The sequence below is a fragment of the Paroedura picta genome, chromosome 3 (genome assembly GCF_049243985.1).
Source record: "Paroedura picta isolate Pp20150507F chromosome 3, Ppicta_v3.0, whole genome shotgun sequence".
In the NCBI taxonomy this organism is placed as follows: Eukaryota; Metazoa; Chordata; class Lepidosauria; order Squamata; family Gekkonidae; genus Paroedura; species Paroedura picta.
In genome coordinates this window covers 163,738,578-163,757,267 of record NC_135371.1, presented here as the reverse complement: position 1 = coordinate 163,757,267, position 18,690 = coordinate 163,738,578, and the positions used below count along the sequence as shown (strand labels likewise).

Genomic DNA, 18,690 nt, shown 5'->3' with positions numbered 1-18,690 from the left:
GGGTAACATCAGCCAGACTCATGGGCGGCCAACCAACAGATCGGAAACATCGCTGTAGGTTATATAGCCTTTGCTCTGACTCATTCCATGAATTTCTTCTGAATGAGGCAATAGTAGAAGAGTTGGGTTTTTTGTACTTCACTTTTTACTACTCAAGGGGGACTCAAAGTGGATTACAATCACCTGTCCTTCCTCTCCCCACAACAGACATCCTGTGAGGCAGGTGGGACTGAGAGCTCTGAGAGAACCAACAATGGGTCCAAGGTTACCCAGCTGGCTGGATGTGGAGGAGGAGTGGGGAATCAAATCTGGCTCTCCGGATTAGAGTCCGCTCCTCTTAACCACTACAGGAAGCTGGCTAAGCCAGTGGTCCCAGGTAGAGGCAAAACACAGCCCCAACCCAGTCAGCAGCTTTAATTCAAATTTTAACAAGCTATTTTAATTCCTAAGCCAGTTGGGGACACTTTAGGACTGGCCATCCACAGCCGTCATTTGTAGCAACACGGTTCTTTCAACAGGCATCGATGTCTCTTTCCCTTTGCAGAAGCGTATTTGAGTAACGAACTCACCAGCTACAGGTCCTGACAGCAGACTCTAAGCTTACATGCTTCGGTTTGCCTGAAGGCTCAAGCTTAGCCTCAGGTCACGGTCAAAAATAACCTTTGCCTGAGAAGTTTCACCAGGTCACTGAAGTGCGGAGTTAAGATCTGGACACATCCCTCGCCAACTTGCTCCACCAGCATCTAACTCCCGTATGTAAAACAGGCACATCCTTTCTGTCCCATAGGTGTCGTCGCTCTCACAGAGTTCTCTCTAGGAATCCAAACCCTGGCTCTTCTGCTCTCACAAACGACAAGGATGACCTTCAGGGAAGCAGCTCCTTCCTTCTGCTAGGTTAACATCGCTCAACTGGTCACCTCATCAGCCAGGGAGGAGAGTCTAATGAATAAAGTTGATGGGGCAAACAATTCAGGGGGGGGGGGGAATGGGACCGAAATAAAATGCAGGGAGACAAATTACGGTATTAAACAAGGTTTTTAAAAATGGATTTTAGCCACCACCTTCTTCTGAAGCCAATATCCTCCATATGCTATTCATCAACATGAAAGGTTCCACAACGTACAACTTAGAAGACTGAGAACAATATGTCACAGCCTGCCACAACTAAATCCCAAAAGGTCAATATGGATTCAAGTGGGTAGCCGTGTAACATGTCAATATGCTGGCCATCTTTACTGAAATTCAAAAGTCTTCTCACTTGTATTAGGCACTCTGAAGAAATTACCAGTTAGCTCTTTCATTAGAGATCTTTGGTTGATTCAAAATTGTTATTATCCTGCCATATTCCAGATAAACCCAGATAACCTCCAACTAGAAGGTATTCTTTAACCTGCTTTAAGACTGCACATTAAAATGGTAATGACTGGGGAAGGCACTGGCAAACCACCCCGTATTGAGTCTGCCATGAAAACGCTAGAGGGCGTCACCCAAAGGGTCAGACATGACCCCGTGCTTGCACAAGGGATACCTTTACCTTTACCTTAAGATTGCACAAATGGTCAAAATGAAAACTGATAATCTATCAATTCTGTTTAATCAAAAAAACAAATCAGATAAATAAATAAATAATCTTCTAAGTGTTACACATCAGAACCACCTTAGCCTCTTCAAGCTAGCATTCCAGTCACCCTTTTCAACATAATAAACCTATATAAATTTACATATGCATCTTTTAACTAATGACATGAACGCTTCCTAAACTATGTTTAGGCAAAAAAAAAAAAAAAACCCTTACTGGACCTGCATCCAGTTCTTACTGCACACTAACAGCCAGAGGTCACAGAGTGGGCTATGTCTTTTGATAACAATGGAGCTGCTTATTCAGCTAGTTCAATGGAGCCAAAAGGAGCAATCTGAATGGCGATGCACATCCACACCGATAAAATGAGCAGAGAGGCTGGCTTCTGAAAACAAGGTCTTCCTTGCTAGTTCAGGACGGGTTTAAACCCCTCTGTGACTGACATACAACAGTCGCATCAAAACCTTTCGCTATTTAGCTTTACAGAAGATCCGTGAACAACCGAGTGACTGTGCCATCGTCAAAGCTCAGTCGCCCCACCACCCACCCATTCAGGAAACCATTCCAGGGCCACCAAGAAACCCCAGGGTTTCACAGACCCCTGGCGGAGAAGGTCTGGCTTATACCTTGATAAAAACTTATGCTGGACTCAAACTTGGTTCAACTGCTTCAGACCAACATGGCTCCCCACCTGAACCAATTAACAAAGGGAGCTTCTCTCTTGAAAACCTAAGCCCAAGAATTTTTTTAGTTCTTTAAGGTGCTACAGGGCAAGGATTGTCAGCTGGGACCTGAGGAATTCCTGAAGATTTTGTCACAATGGCGGGGAGGTTAGAGTTTGGGGAGGAGAGGGCTTCTGTTTCTCCCAGGCTTTGTGGAATACCAGACAGTCCATCCTTCAAAAATGACATTTCCTCTAGGGCAGAGGTAGTCAACCTGTGGTCCTCCAGATGTTCACAAACTACAATTCCTATGAGCCCTGCCAGAAAACGCTGGCAAGGGCTCATGGGAATTGTAATCCGTGGTCATCTGGAGGACGACAGATTGACTACCCCTGCTCTAGGGCAATGGTAGCCTGGAGATCAGGAATGCTTCCAAGAGAAGTCCAACCCCACCCGGAGGTTGATAACTCTATGCTGGACTCTAGTTTTCCTCATCTAATGCAGAACAACACGGCTACCTACCTGAAACTTGCTACCTACATATCTGTATTCCTGGCTTCGCAGAATGTTTGGCTTCTGTCAAAGAAGGTGCTGTCAACTTGCCAAGCATTTCACAATATTTAATTGGACAACTGGCTCGCACGCCTAGAGAAAGACAGTTCTAGTGGAGGGGAGGAAAATTCAGATGTGAATGGAGGGGGCTACATTTTTCTGCTTGACCAATGGGGGAAAAGACGGGAGCACTGAAAATAACTCCTGTCAAAATGCTTCTGACTACAGGATGCTTTTGACTCACCCAGAATGTGTAGCATGAAATTTTTAATGCATGCCTATCTAACAACTTTAAATAATAATTCTTAGGTAAACTACTGAGGCACGCCACAGATTTTTCAAGGATATTTTTATGCATTTATAGCCTACTTTTGTCCCCAGCGGGGACCCAAGGTGGCTGACTATATTCTCAGTTGTTCCAAGTTATCCCCATAACGACCCTGCGAGGTAGGTTAGGCAGACCGTATGTCACTAGCCCAAGATCACCGAACAAGCTTCCAATGGCAGAGCGGGGATTCAAACCTCAAAGATCCTAGTCTGACGTACTAATCACTACATCGCAGTGGTTCTTACTGTTTTCATATGAGTAATTTTGGCAACAATTAATATAATACAGAGTTCATTTTTGTCACCATAATCAAGTTTTACTTGATATTTACACTCCAATTTGCAGGCCATCCTTGCATAGGGGGCCATGCTAATCTACTCTGTATCATCCTAACTTTATTATGTGTGCTGTCAAATACAGTGGCAGTCCTATTGTGAGTAGATATGCGAAGACCTGCGAGGCGAGTGCTTTTCTGTTTTTTTTTTCCAATGCCTTTTTTGGACAGGGGGGGAAGACTCCTATGAAATATTTGGTCTTCTAAAGGTAAAGGTAAAAGTATCCCCTGTGCAAGCACGGGGTCATGTCTGACCCTTGGGGTGACGCCCTCTAGCGTTTTCATGGCAGACTCAATACGGGGTGGTTTGCCAGTGCCTTCCCCAGTCATTACCGTTTATCCCCCAGCAAGCTTGGTACTCATTTTACCGACCTTGGAAGGATGGAAGGCTGAGTCAGCCTTGAGCCGGCTGCTGGGATTGAACTCCCAGCCTCATAGGCAGAGCTTCAGACTGCATGTCTGCTGCCTTACCACTCTGCGCCACAAGAGGCTCTATATTTGGTCTTCTAGAATGAGTTTAATGCTTTTAAAGATAAGGTGGCCACGTTGCTGACATATACAGTCTTACACTCACATAGAACAGGTGTGGCCAAGAGGTGGCTCTCCAGATGTCCATGGATCACAATTCCCATGAGCCCCTACCAGCACTTGATGAGAACTGTAGTCCACAGACATCTGGGGAGCCACCATTCGGCCACCCCTGTCTTAGAACTTCTGAGGACAACTTATTTTCCTGAAGGTAGCACAGGTGGCTTTCATTGCTTCTGTGGCCCTTTTGACCTTTATGCCTGACCTTTCCACCTCTCCCTCAGACCACTATGAGGCATATACCCCCAGGGACTGGGTATCGAGGGGGTTACTGCACTACCTCACTGGAGGGGGAAAAGATCAGAAGAAAGTGGGGCAGCCACTGCACCAAAGCCTCAGAGGAAAATTCAGTAAGTTCTATGAAGAACTGAGCTCTCTCTAAACAGCCGCTGCAGAAGGAAGAAGACGGTTTCCAGCTGGAAAGAAATCTAGCTGTGCAGATAACTATTATTGTTCCTTTGCGTGACCTTTTTTTCTCCTCCAAATAATATATTTAACACAAAGCTTGTGTTTGTTGTTTAACGCCTATTTTTCCCTCTTTTCAGATAACAAAAATTAAAGTCTCGGGGCTAAGGCAACATAGGGTGGATCAACCCACAGTTTTCTTTAAAAAACTGGGCATGTTGGCAGTTTTGCTTGTGGAAAACTAAATAAATATTTCAAATATTGCAGTTGTACATGCTATGCCATAAATGACACATTTTCTGTTGTCAAAGTAGTGAAATTAGTTTGGTTTGATAGGATAGCATTACAGGTGTTCCAATTTTCTCCTACTTTTCTGGGGAGAAAACAGGCTCCCCACCCCCTGTGGCTTCAAAGTTTAAAACATTTCCTTATTTACTACAATCTTTTCTTTCCTAATTTATATTTTTATTTTTCCTAACCCTCACGATGGCAGAAGTTAAGATACAGATGGGTATACTTTCAATTCCATTCATACAAAAAACTAAGGCATTTATACTTCCATAATACCAAAGAGCATATTTTGATATGGTAAGATAACAATGATCCATTTCATGCTGTTAAAGCAAATTCAATATTTATAAGAAAGTACTGCATATATGCAGCAAGAAATGCTGAATTTTCCCCCAATTTCGGCATTCCCAGAAATATGTTAATAATGGATATCTATGTATTACCTAGAGCCTCTTGTGGCGCAGGGTGGTAAGGCAGATGCTGTCTGAAGCTCTGATCATGAGGCTGGGAGTTCGATCCCAGCAGCCGGCTCAAGGGTGACTCAGCCTTCCATCCTTCTGAGGTCGGTAAAATGAGAACCCAGCTTGCTGCTGGGGGGTAAACGGTAATGACTGGGGAAGGCACTGGCAAACCACCCCGTATTGAGTCTGCCATGAAAACGCTAGAGGGCGTCACCCCAAAGGTCAGACATGACTTGGTGCTTGCACAGGGGATACCTTTACCTTTATGTATTACCTGCACTAAACTAATTCTCCTGATAGATACCTATATATGACCTACGTGAAAACTATTTTCCCAGTCATTAGAAATCTTGGCTTTCACATCACTTGAATTACCACATCCAAGGATCTACTAACACACACCTGTGATAAAATGGACTGCTGGATCTAGCTGGAAAAAATACTAATGAGATACTCAAGAGCCAGCGTGGTGTACTGGTTAGGACTGCGGACTTCTAATGTGGCGAGCTGGGTTCAATTCTGTGGTCCCCCCATATATAGCCAAGCTGGGTGACCTTGGGCTCGCCACAGCACTGATAAAGCTGTTCTGACCGGGCAGGAATATCAGGGCTCCCTCAGCCCCACCTCCCTCACAGGGTGTCTGTTGTGGGGAGAGGAAAGGGAAGGCAACTGTAAGCCACTTTGAGACTCCTTCGGGTAGAGAAAAGTGGCATATAAGAACCAACTCTTCTTCTTCTTCAACCTACCAACTCACCAACATTCCACTGAATGTTAAGATTATTAAATTATCAACGTAAGTTCCAAAAGGAATGGATGAGAACCCAAAAGCAACCAGATTTATCCAGGGCGCCAAGAATCAGCAGAAGAGAGGTCTTAATTATGTGAAGATACGCCTACATTTTGCCAACAGCAAGTTTCATGATGGCCGCTTCCTTACAAGAACATCAGAGATGCTGTCAAAGTTCAAGAGACACTGAGATCCATCACTGGCGGGATTCCTTTCCACAAAGAACCTTCAATGCAGACCAAGCAAAGCAGCCTAAATTTAGCCGTGCTGCCAGCTGTGTTTTGTTTTGCTGGCACGCACATGTGTTCGCCTGCTCCATTTTAGCAAGCAGGGCAGCCGCTGAACCGGGATGCCGGCCTGCAAATCGATGGCGACAACCAAGTTCCTAGCCAAATGCAGAGGCAACGTCACAGCCTCTCAATTAAAGGCTCAGGATATGGGAAGGAGGGGGAGGTTGCCAAAGATAACGCTCTTTAGTCAGACTTTGCACTGGTTTATTAGCAGGGCCAGAAAAGTGAGCCACTGTGGGAACAGCCAGGCAGAATGCCTCTAATCCATAAAAGTTAGAACTTAGGAGCAGCTTCTAGTATCTGTTCAACGCTTAAAGTTAAAGGTAAAGGTATCCCCTGTGCAAGCACTGGGTCATGTCTGACCCTTGGGGTGACGCCCTCTAGCGTTTTCATGGCAGACTCAATACGGGGTGGTTTGCCATTCCCTTCCCCAGTCATTACCGTTTACCCCCCAGCAGCAATGCTTACTCAATGCTTACTCAGGCTCAAAGTCCAGGAAGTGGGCTCCTGAAAGATAAAGGAACCTTTGCTCACACACTGGCAGTCCGGTTCTTACTATGGTAACTGCACAGCAGAGCTGGAAAAAAAAATTGCAATTCCAAGGCACCTTCACATTTTTGGAAGGCACTCCTGCTCATTTTTAAATGCCAGCCCAAACCGGGCTGAAATATCACACGGGGTAGCCAGATGGAAGATTCACATTTATAAGACTCTTGGACGTTTCTCATCCCCCCCGGACAGCCCATTCTGGAAGGATTCGTGGAATCAGTCTGCAATATATATTAGCAGGGGGGTGGGAAGGTGCCGAAAGTGGCAGCTGAAGTAATCTGGTGGAAGTCCGTCATTTTATGATGCTTCACACAGAGAGTGAAACAACAGCTGGACAATTAAAAAAGAAAACAGACACCCTAGAGGAAACATTATTCAACTGATGACAAACGTGTATAATCCAATGACACCAGAAACCCGTTCTGCTTGAACCCCAGACTACATCGTCAGGAAAGCAAAATGCAGAGGGCCAAAGATGGTGATGGTAGGAACTGCAGTGAAGTCATAGCTGAATTACTGTGACCCCGTAGGGCAGCGGTTCTCAACCTTCCTGCCGCCGCAACCCCCGCTGTGGCACCACAGCACCGGCCACGTTGGCCTTCCATGATCACCAGCGCGCACGCAACCCTACGACCCGCTTTCGGTCGCCGAGGCCACCGCTGCAGAAGCAGGTAAACCAGCAGTTGTCAACCTTCCCCTTTGGGTCGCCTCCACCATGGCAGTACCCTCCGTGACCCCCCTGAAATAGTCAATCAACACCCTAGGATTCGTGACCCCAGATTGAGAACCGCTGCTGTAGGGGTGTCAGGGAAAGCAACGTTCAGAAGTGGTTTGCTATTGCCTGCTTTGGGACCACAGCCCAGGTATTTCTTAGAGAAGTGGTCCCCAACCTTTTTACGGTTGAGGACCGCCTCCGGTGGTGGAGAAGAGCTGGCGGCCCGGGCGCTGTGCATGTGCGTTTTCGCCATCAGCGGGCGCTAAGGCATGTGCGCGGCAGCTCCGCGCATGTGCGTTTGTGTCTGCCGATGTGCCGGTGGCCGCGCCTGCCTCTTCCCCCCCTCTCGCAGCAAGAAGCTAGCCAGGCCTCGAGCGAAGCGGCCACTTCACTCGCGGCCTGGTGAGTTTCTCGCTGCGGGGGGGGGGGGAAGAGGCAGGCGTAGCCAGCTGCAGCCCGTTACCGAGGCCTTTGCGGCCCGGTACCGAGGCCTTTGCAGCCCGGTACCGGGCCGCAGACCAGGGGTTGATGACCCCTGCCTTAGAGGGCTCCCATTCAAATACTGTCCTGGGCCAACCCTGTTTAGCTTCACACTAGTCTGAGCCATCCAGATCAGGGCAAGATTCTACTGGAATTTTTCACTCCCCAGAGGCTGAACCTGAATCAAAGGTGTCCTTCAATCACCAAAGACAGATGGCAGCCCTGCTCCTTTCCCAGCGGCGAAGCCTCTTCCCCCGGCCCTCTCACTTCGGAGTCCAGGATGGGTCAATTGGCCAATGGGGAGCCGCGCTGCGCAGCTCCCTATTGGCCACTTGGCTCCGGACTGACATGCGGACGGGCCAATCGGGAGCTAACTTCGCGGCTCCTGATTGACCCCCCTGAGCTTTTATCATGGACTTGCCCCACCCCTTTCTCCACCCACCTAGGCCTTACTGTTTTATTTTTACAGAGAAGATGATGTATTGTAATGTTTTAATGTTCTATTGAAAGTTGTTTTGATGTCACAGCCTGTATAACGTTCCATGAAAGTTATATAATGTTCAATGTAAACCGCCCAGAGCCGCAAAGAATGGGCGGTATAGAAATCCAAATAAATAAATAAATATACTCTGTCTCTACCACAGAGAGAGTGAGAGAGAGAGAAGAGCTCATATACAAGTGCTTTAGAAGTGATGTACATGCCTTCTCCCTCAGACAGAAATGTTTCCCAATTCAAACTAAACCAACTTCCCAAATATGCTCTTTCCCATCCTTTGTATTGAGCAAATGGTGGCCTCATTCCGAAAATATAATCCAGAGGTAGGTCCTATTCTCCGGTCTTCCAATCTAGGATCCTCGACAGCTTCTGTTTGCAAGTAAAGGAATTTTTTAAATCGAAGGGCCTTCCCAAGGTATTGACCGGCTTGTTTACTGATCCGTGATCTTTTTTCTGCTCCTTTCGATCTGTCTTCACTGTATCATCGTTATTGATTGTATTTAATAATACCTTTCCCGCTTTCCGTACGGCAGAGTTCTCAGGACGATACGCCATCGCTTACGTCTACAGCAGTTTACTATTAGTTTCAAATTCAACCATCCGGGCGGCAACTTAAGGTTTGTAGCAACAACCATGGAGCGCTTTCTGTCAGATAAAGCCACAACATGGAGAAAAATCAAGGGTGTTTTTTTCAAGAAACCATTAACAGAAGGAATCATCCCTGAATTTATGGGACAAAAACTGTAGACAAGAGTGAAGGAGTGCAGTGTCAGAGAGCATGGAAATGTGGCTTCATGACCACATACCTTCCCTGTGCCTTCTTCCTGGTAAGATGGCAAGGTCAGAAATAGAACTCGTTGTCATCACAAATTCTTAGAGAGGTCATTCTGCATTTTCGCTCCTTCTGATTTTGTTCGCTTCCCTCCCCTGAAGAGCTCACCGTTTCTATCTTTAGAGTCTTACGTGGCCCCAATACATCTGTATCCTAGCACATCAAGTCTTTTAATATTTCCATCCGTAGAAATATCTCGCCAGGCAGGGAGACAATTTCACAGATGGAAAAGAAATTAAGCCTTCTCGAGTTTGTTACTAAGCATGAACTTAAGCTTACTTGGAAGGAAGACTCAGGTTAATGGCACTTAGTCCCCTGGCCAACAGACTCACCACCGCAGCCTTATGCATTTTTATGGGGAAGTCTTATTAATTTTAACGGAATTTACAACCAAGGAGAAGACTGGTGCTGGAGAAGACTCTTGCGAGTCCCTTGGACTGCAAGGCGAACAAACCGGTCAGTCCTAGAGGAGATCAGCCCTGACTGCTCCTTAGAAGGCCAGATCCTGAAGATGAAACTCAAATACTTTGGCCACCTCATGAGAAGGAAGGACTCCCTGGAGAAGAGCCTAATGCTGGGAGCAATCGAGGGCAAAAGAAGAAGGGGACGACAGAGAATGAGGTGGCTGGATGGAGTCACTGAAGCAGTCGGTGCAAACTTAAATGGACTCCGGGGAACGGTAGGGGACAGGAAGGCCTGGAGGATCATTGTCCATGGGGTCACGATGGGTCGGACACGACTTCGCACCTAACAACAACAACACAACCAAGGAACTGCCTTCAGGATTAGAGACTTGAGTGACCTTGCTAAGGAGGGACAGAGAAAACGGAACAATGAGTCTTCTACAAATAAACACTTTCCCTCTTCACTAGAGATCACAGAGGCATCACCTCGAAATCACAAGATATCACAATCCCTCTGTATACTGTGCTGGTCAGACCACACCTGGAGTCCTGTGTGCAGTTCTGGAAGCCTCGTTTCAAAAAGATGTGGACAAATGGAGAGGGTGCAGTGGAGAGCGATGAGGGCCATCCTGACCTGGGGACCAAGCCCTACGAGGAAAGGCTGAGGGACTTGAGAACGTTCAGCCTGGAGAAGAGGAGGCTGAGAGGGGACAGGATGGCTCTCTTGGAAGTATCTGAAAGGCTGTCACTCAGAGGAGGGAAGGGAAAGGTTCTGTTGGCAACAGAGGATAGGACCCACAGCAATGGGTTTAAACAACATGCAGAATGGTACCGGCTCAATAACCAGAAAAAGATTTTCACAGTCAGAGCAATTCAGCAGTGGAATCGACTGCCTAAGGAGGTGGTGAGCTTCCCCCTCACTGGTGGTTTTCAAGCAGCAGTTGGATAAGTACTTATCAGAGATGCTTGAGGTTGATCCTGCATTGAGCCGGGGGTTGGACGTGTTGGCCTGTACGGCCCCTTTCCAACTCTACAATTCCATGCAATTATTCTGCACACACGGCAAGCGGTGTTCCCAAAAGCAATGGTGATGCAAACTTTGACCCCTGGACTAGGAAGGCAAGGGGTTGCTCCCCATTTTACTACAAAGAGACTCACAGGTTGCCATTAGTCAGCAGCATCCATCTCCCTTCTAAAAGAAGTGTCAAGAAGTAAATTACGCTAGGATCAAGGCGCGAAGTTTCCTCGGAATAAAATGCAAGCTTCTGCATATGCTGCCCACATTCAGCCAAGTTCAGTCAAATACCAGGAAAATGTTACCTCCTTTGCACAGAGGCATGACAGATTAATTGTTCCCTTGCCTCACGTTCAAAAGGCCACAATACCCTACTAGATGGGAACACTGGGGAACTCCCAATCTGGTTAACCAGAGAGTCAGGAGTGTTGGGAAACGAATTAAGAAAACATGTTCAGCCAAAGAAGCACGCCAGTCCGCAACAAGGGCCAGAGCCCTCCTTGTCCTGGCCCCCACCTGGTGGAATGAGCTCCCTTAAGATATCAGGGCCCTGCCTGAATTCCCACAATTCCACATGGCCTGCAAAAGGGAGCTCCTCCACCAGGCATTTGCTCGAGTCCGACCAACCCAAGAATATCCGCTGGTGCTCCCTCAGACACCCCCCCCATGACCTGATGCGGCCTGAACTCCCTGGGGGTTTGTCTAAGTCAGGGGTAGTCAAACTGCGGCCCTCCAGATGTCCATGGACTACAATTCCCAGGAGCCCCCTGCCAGCGAATGCTGGCAGGGGGCTCCTGGGAATTGTAGTCCATGGACATTTGGAGGGCCGCAGTTTGATTACCCCTGGTCTAAGTTATCGTTCTATTTGAACTACTGTTAGATTATTGTCGATACGTTATTTATGACTGTGTTATAGGCATTTAGACTGTTAAATGCATTACTCCTGCAATGTTTTCTGGGAACTGCCCTGAGCCATACAGAAGGACGGTATAAAAATCTAATTAATAAATAAATATTATTTGAACCACTGTTAGATTATTGTTGCTATGTTATTTATGACTTTTATGCATTCAGACTGATCTATGTATTACTCCTGCAATGTTTTCCGGGAACCACCCGGAGCCGTATGAGGGGGGCAGTACAAAAATCTAATAAATAAATAAAATGTCCCAGCAGAAGGCTGGGGAAGATACAGGAGCCAACTCATTCTGCAAGCTTTCCCGCTAAGATCCCGTCCTCTATATCAGCGGTCCGCAACCTTTCGGCTGCCGCGGACTGCTGCTCCGGAGTGGGGGGAGAGGGCGGCCCGTGGGCCCACGTACGTGCAGTAGCCCCAGCACAAACATGCATGCGCGGACTGCCGCGCACGCGCGTTAGTCTGCGCATGCGCGTTTGCACCGCTGCCATGCCGGCGGCCGCGGGTCCCCCTCCCGGCCCCTCCGGGCCGCCAGCAAATTGGCCGCCAAAGCGGCCGATTAGCTTGCGGCTCGGCAAGCTCCTCTTCCCTCCCCTCCCTAAACAAGAAGCTTGCCAGGCCACGAGATAATCGGCCGCTTTGGCGGTCAATTTGCTGGCGGCCTGGCAAGCTTCTCGCTTCGGGGGGGAGGGGAGGAGCCAGGCACCGGGCCGCAGCCCGTGGGTTGGGGGCCACTGCTCTATATCCTAGGCGGCAAAACTGAGCCAAAGCAAGGCCTCAAACACTGATATTCATTGACCTCTCTACTGGTAGCCTCTGCCCGAGTTCTGCCAGGACAACTGGTCACCACCAAACTTTGAACATGGTGGCCTGGTAAACATCTGGAAACTCCCAGTGGCTGCAGTCCCAGGAGGCAGCAGAAACAAGAGATTTACTGAGCACTTGATCTACCACAATACATGGCGTGGTGAGTTCTATTCAGAGTGTTGGGCTGCTCTAGCTCATGGCTCCATCTGAGGCCATTATATAAGTAGATGCGATGGGATATCTCAAGGTTGCTGGATTCAGTTAAGAGCCCATCTATCCTTGAACTCAATGTTTTAGTTAGGGAACACAATTATTGCTAAGAATGCCATTTTTTCAGTTATATTTAAGATAGAGACAGAGTTCATCTGAACACAATGGAAAAATGGGCAAATGAGAACAAGATGCAATTTAATAAAGGTAAGTGTAAAGTTCTGCATCTGGGTCAGAAAAATGAAAAGCATACTTCCTGGATGCGGGATACGCTTCTAGGTAACACTGTGTGTGAACGAGACCTTGGGGTACTTGTGGATTGTAAGCTAAACATGAGCAGGCAGTGTTCTGCAGCAGTAAAAAAGGCAAACAGGGGGATCACATCAAAATCACGAGATGTCATACTCCCATTGTATACGGCACTGATCAGACCACACCTGGAGTACTGTGTGCAGTTCTGGAGGCCTCACTTCAAGAAGGACGTAGATAAAATTGAAAGGGTACAAAGAAGAGCGACAAACATCCGCAGTCATGGGTTTAAACTACAAGTACAATTATATAGGCTAGATATCAGGGAAAAAAAATTTCACAGTCAGAGTAGTTCAGCAGTGGAATAGGCTGCCTAAGGAGGTGGTGAGCTCCCCCTCACTGGCAGTCTTCAAGCAAAGGTTGGATACACACTTTTCTTGGATGCTTTAGGATGCTTTGGGCTAATCCTGCATTGAGCAGGGGGTTGGACTAGATGGCCCCTTCCAACTCTATGATTCTAAGCTCAGAAGTGCCTGAACCCAGATCAACTTACTGCACTGATTCATACTACTAGGGGCCAAGCCCGTTGCATTCAGGAACACAACAAGCTCTAGATTAGGGGGTAGGGTGGAAGAACTCTGCAGATGGCCTCTTCCTCCTCCCAGGACCTGGAAAGGCTGCAGGCAGCTGTTAGGGAACTCACCAGCAGGGGCAGCTTTCACACAGCAAGGATCTGCAGCCTCCAAGCCTCAGAGGGAAGTGGAAGGAGGAGGGGGTAGTCGGGTAGGGGACAAATGGTGATTGGCTGGCCACTAGACAGACAGGCAAGCTGGGGCAGGACAGCCTCCCTGAATGGGTGTTAAGCGTTGAGTGGCACTTAAGCCATGAGACACGCTCCTCCTCCAAGGCCTTTCCAGAAATAATAGAACAGATAAATGCTAGAAAACACACTACAACACCCCACCCTGAGACCATATTGGGAGAGAAATCTCAAAAGCAAATAAATAATAAATATGGATGCCCTTGAAGACAAGTCAGAGCCTTCAGTTAGCACAAGCTGCAACAACAGATCCAGTCACGTTATTGAGGTTTCAGAGCATCTACATCGGCCACCAGTTTGCTTATGGATTCAAGGTGCTTGATTTCACTTTTAAAGCTCTACATGGCCCTGTGGCCATACACATATGTGACAGACTTGCCTATTATGAACCAGAGAGAGCATTCCACTCCTTCCAGCAGGGCTTACTGTTTGTCTCTTCAATAAGGCAGGGAATACCTGGGACAGAACACACTGGGGGGGGGGGGAGGATTGTTGGTTGTGTGCCCACACTCCTATAAACAGACTAACCAGCGATATCAAGGCTATAACATCTCCACAGCTCGTTAGGGGGGGAAATATGACAGCATAACTTTTAAACAAGAACCCTTGAATAAATTTGTGGGGGGAGGGGATTATCACATTTTTAAAACATTACTTATACATTTTTTGTTGTTTCTGAAAACTCCCACGAGCAACAAGGAAATATCAATATGCAAATATCACTAAATCCCAAAGTGGGAGAGCTCGGCTCACTTATAGCACCAACTCCCACAGCATGCAAACATCATACCAATTATGCCAGCGTGCTTCATGTTAGCAAGATGCAATTAACTGCTCCAAATGTATTATGTCTGCAACCAAGAGTCCACAAGAATCAAACCAGAAAAAGAGAGAGAGAGAGAGAGAGAGAGAGAGAGAGAGAGAGAGAGAGAGAGAGAGAGAGAGAGATCCTCTCACAGAAGAATCAGGGCAAACCTGTAATGCAACATCACACATGACAAAGGCAAACAACAGGTCAAACACAGAAGGATGAATTATCTGTACAAACAAGGAACCCACTGGTATGCTTCAGCTGCTGGCAAGCGGAGGGCGACAGCACAGGAGCAAGACACAATAGTGAAGCAAGAAAAAACTGAACTCAACTTGGCCTCAATGTGGGGTAGAACTGAAAACCTGGTAAGAAACAATTGCTGAGGCAAGGTTGAATGACAGACCAACTGTTTCGGGCCCTTGAGAAGAAAAGCCTGCTAGATCAGACCAGTGGCCCATCTGCTCCAGCATCCTGCCTCACACAGTGGCCAACCAGTTCCTCTGGAGGTCCAAAAAGAGGTCACAGAATTGAAGGCCTTCTCCTGATGTTGCCTCTTGGCACTGGTATTCAAAGGTGTACTGCCTCTGAACATGGATTTTTCCTTTGGTCACCATGGTCAATAGCCCCTGATAACAGACTTCTCCTTCATGGTTCTCTTTTCACAGCCATCTATGAATGGCTGACAACAACCACAACAAAAATGCCAGTGGCCATCATTACATTCTACAGCAGGAAATACCCCATTTTAAATGTCTCACTCTGTATAGAAGTATTTCCATTTGCTCGTCCAGTACTACATGCAGCAGGATGGGGGGATTGCCAAAACATCATGACATGACAGAAGAGGTAAAAGCACTGTTGGCAAGCCACCACTTCTGCCACACACACACACCCAAGAAAAGTCTCCAACCATCACCAGGTAAAGAAATATATGCATAAAGCTATTATGTGGCATTTAGCAGCACAGTCCTGGAGGATGCAGGCACACATTGTGCTTTCCACCACAGTTTGCTCTGAGCTCTACAGTAACACTCGCCTGGGGAAATTGCTCTCACAATGATGACTGCTTGAGCCACAGCAAATACAATTCCATACAAGCAGCAATCGCACATGCCACAGGGACGCTTGTGGCAGATTCATTTCCTACTGAAATTATTCAGTTCCCGTGCTGTCGTTCCACTCTCTTATTCGTTACTGAACACGGGCAGAAGACCACACAAAAAATATCATGGGATGATGAACCACCACAACTTCCCACAATGCAATTCAGGGACAAGAGGCAGAAAACCTGGAACACAAAACTGGCAGAAGCCAGCACCTTCCACAACAGACTACTTTACATGGATGACATGCTGCAAGTAATAATCCAATTGCTTTGCAGGATTTAGAACAGGGGTAGTCAAACTACGGCCCTCCAGATGTCCATGGACTACAATTCCCAGGAGCCCCTGCCAGCATTCGCTCCTGGGAATTATAGTCCATGGACATCTGGAGGGCTGCAGTTTGACTACCCCTGATTTAGAACAAAGACAGACGTGCCAAAAACAGTCATACACAGTTCCCATGTGGGACTACTAAAACTGTAATAGTGATGTGAACCCACTTCCAGATATGACTGCTAGTACACAAGGTGGCTGGTATGAGGGTGTCTCCTATAGGGAACAAGCCCATGATCTCTCTCAGCAAGGCTTCCCACACTCCTTCTGGAGGGTGTCTGGGCTGTTCCTTGACAGACAGGATCATTGAGCTACATACAACAAATTGACATGAATCACCATTAAAATTATTTTAAAAAAAATAGTAAACAAACCCCGGACAAAGTGAGTCAAGTCTTTGTTATCTGGTTATTCTTTAACCTGTGTAGATATGATAGATCACATAATGTGCACTAGAGCAGGGGTAGTCAACCTGAGGTCCTCCAGATGTCCATGGACTACAATTCCCATGAATTCTCATGGGAATTGTAGTCCATGAACATCTGGAGGACCACAGGTTGACTACCCCTGCACTAGAGTAAGATGTCTTCCAGTCATTTATTTCCCCTACACTGTTGTCAGATTCAGCTTAGATGTGATCGCTTTGAACAAGTTCATGAAACATTAAGCCTTGCCTTAGCATGAACAACACTATTACGATAAAAGGAACAAGGAAAATATATTATTAATGATGATGATGATGTTGGCTCAGCCCAGCCCAGCCCAGCCCAAAATTACAAGGCAGGTAGAGTGAAAACATTGCATTAACTGACCTCTCCGCAACCTTTCCCATCTTAACCCTGAAACTCAAAGGTCTGATCAAACAGGTAGGTTTCACAGTGCATTCCCAAAAAACCCTGCTCTGGCTTGGATTTGGGGATATCGAGAGCAAGTGTTCCATAGCGGGGAGACAAACATCAGGACTTCCTTATCCCATGCCTGCAGACTGAATTTGAGTGCACCTCTGGAATCTTGAGCAGATAACAGCTGCTGTTTTTCTACTGCCAAGTCTTTGACACGGCACTGTGTGGAAAATGCCTTTTGCTTTCATTGCCCCAAACACTGGATTCCCAAATGGGAGCTCCTTCACCCCTCCAGCTTCCAAGCAAGACAACTCCCCGCTCTCCCTAAAACTCTCCACCTTTTCATCTCTTCAAATAGACCGACTGGGCTAAAGGCCTTTGCCTCTGCCGATCCATGTGCCTTGTGGCTTCCCTTGACCCAGAAATGACGCTTACTAAAGGTATAGAATCCTTGAGTCGGACGTGGCCATACAGGCCATGCAGGCGGGATCAGCCTTCCCAGCTCTCCTTCGGCTGCCCACCTGTTTCCTCACGCTACAAGCAAACTTTCCAATGCCCAACATAACCCGCACCCCTATTCACGTTCCACTCCATAAATGCCATTCATTCTCGGGTCTTTTAGGACCTGTTGCACTTGCAAAGCCGGAAGAATAACCTTCCCCCCCCCCTCCCTCCCAATCTGGAGAACAAGCGGAGAGGCTAAGCAAGCAGAAACCAATGGCACACAGACCCAACGGGGGGGGGGGGGTGTCTGGAGGGAGCAGCTCTAATAATAGCAGGAAAACAACTGCACTTGAACCATTCAGACGTGGAGGGCTTGGGAATCCCCCCTGCACCTCCTCCCTCCCCCCCTTCTCTCCAATTATGCAAAATTGTCAGTACCTTGGCAGGAGGGGGAGAGGGGCTGAGCCAGTCCCCCCCTTCCTTCCCTTGCAGGGGCTGCCTCCTTCTTCCTTCCTTCCTTCCTCCTCCTCCTCTTCGGGGCGGGCAGAAGAGGCTGTGCTGAGCAAGAGACCTGCGATGCCCCCTCTGCCTCTGACGTGAGCAGTTCAGCGTAGGTAGAGGCGACCAGAGGGGGGGGGGGAGAGAGAGAGAAGAGACAGAGAGAAGGAGCACGAAGGAAAAGGAGGAGAAGGAGGGGGAGCAAACGGGAGGGGGGGCTCTGGGGGAGCACAAGGGGAGGGGGGCAGGGGATGAATTTGAGTGGGGGGGAGAGGGAGGGGGCAAGGCTTGAGAGCCTAAAATTCCAAGGGGGGGGGACCGCAGAGGCGCTAAATTTCCAAGGGGGGTTGTGGGGCAGAGGGAGGGAAGGAGCTGGCTGGCTGGCTGGCTGGGGCCTGGAGCGATGACGGCAATGGCCGGGGGGGGGGGACTTGGGAGCGGGGGCAGGTGAGGCCGCCGGCGCGGGGAGGAAGGGAGGGGAATGAAAGAGAGGGGCGGGAGGGGGAACCTCCCCTCCCCCCCAAAATAAAAGGGAAAAAAAAAGAAAGAAAGAGGAGGAGGAAGAGGAAGGAGGGGGGGAAGGGGAAAAAAAGAAACAGAAAAAAAAAGGGGGAGAGAAGCTGCCGGCCCCTCCCCCCTGCCCGCCCGCGCGCGCGCCTCTCTGGCGTCACTCCCCGCCCGGCGCGTCGCGGCGCCGCGTCCCTCGCGCGCGTCACGCCGCCGTCAGCCCCGCCCACGCGCGCGTTGCTCCGGACGACCGCGCGACGCAGCGCTCGCGCGCCCCGCCCTCTTCGCTTCCCTGGCCGACTGGCGTCGGGGGAGGGCGGGCAGCTCCGGGTTGGAGATTGGGGGGGCGGAGCCTGAAGGGGCGGTGTTTGGGGGAAGGGGA

The 18,690-nt window shown here is 48.3% G+C and overlaps 1 protein-coding gene and 1 non-coding gene across 10 annotated transcripts in view; both read right to left on the bottom strand.

Annotated features, from left to right (window-relative positions):
- The window catches only part of R3HDM2 (R3H domain containing 2), a 180,360-nt gene extending 161,877 nt beyond the window's left edge, over positions 1-18,483 (bottom strand). The window contains exon 1 of one of the 9 annotated variants that reach the window (XM_077329210.1): positions 17,742-18,483. The gene's annotated coding sequence lies outside the window, so the exon portion shown is untranslated. The remainder of the gene's footprint in view (positions 1-17,741) is intronic. The other 8 variants (XM_077329199.1, XM_077329202.1, XM_077329203.1 and 5 more) reach the window with 8 other exon arrangements.
- LOC143834605 (U6 spliceosomal RNA) lies at positions 3,437-3,539 on the bottom strand. The gene has a single exon (XR_013229853.1). It is a non-coding gene; the product is annotated as a U6 spliceosomal RNA (small nuclear RNA).
- Positions 18,484-18,690: the final 207 nt, after the last annotated feature.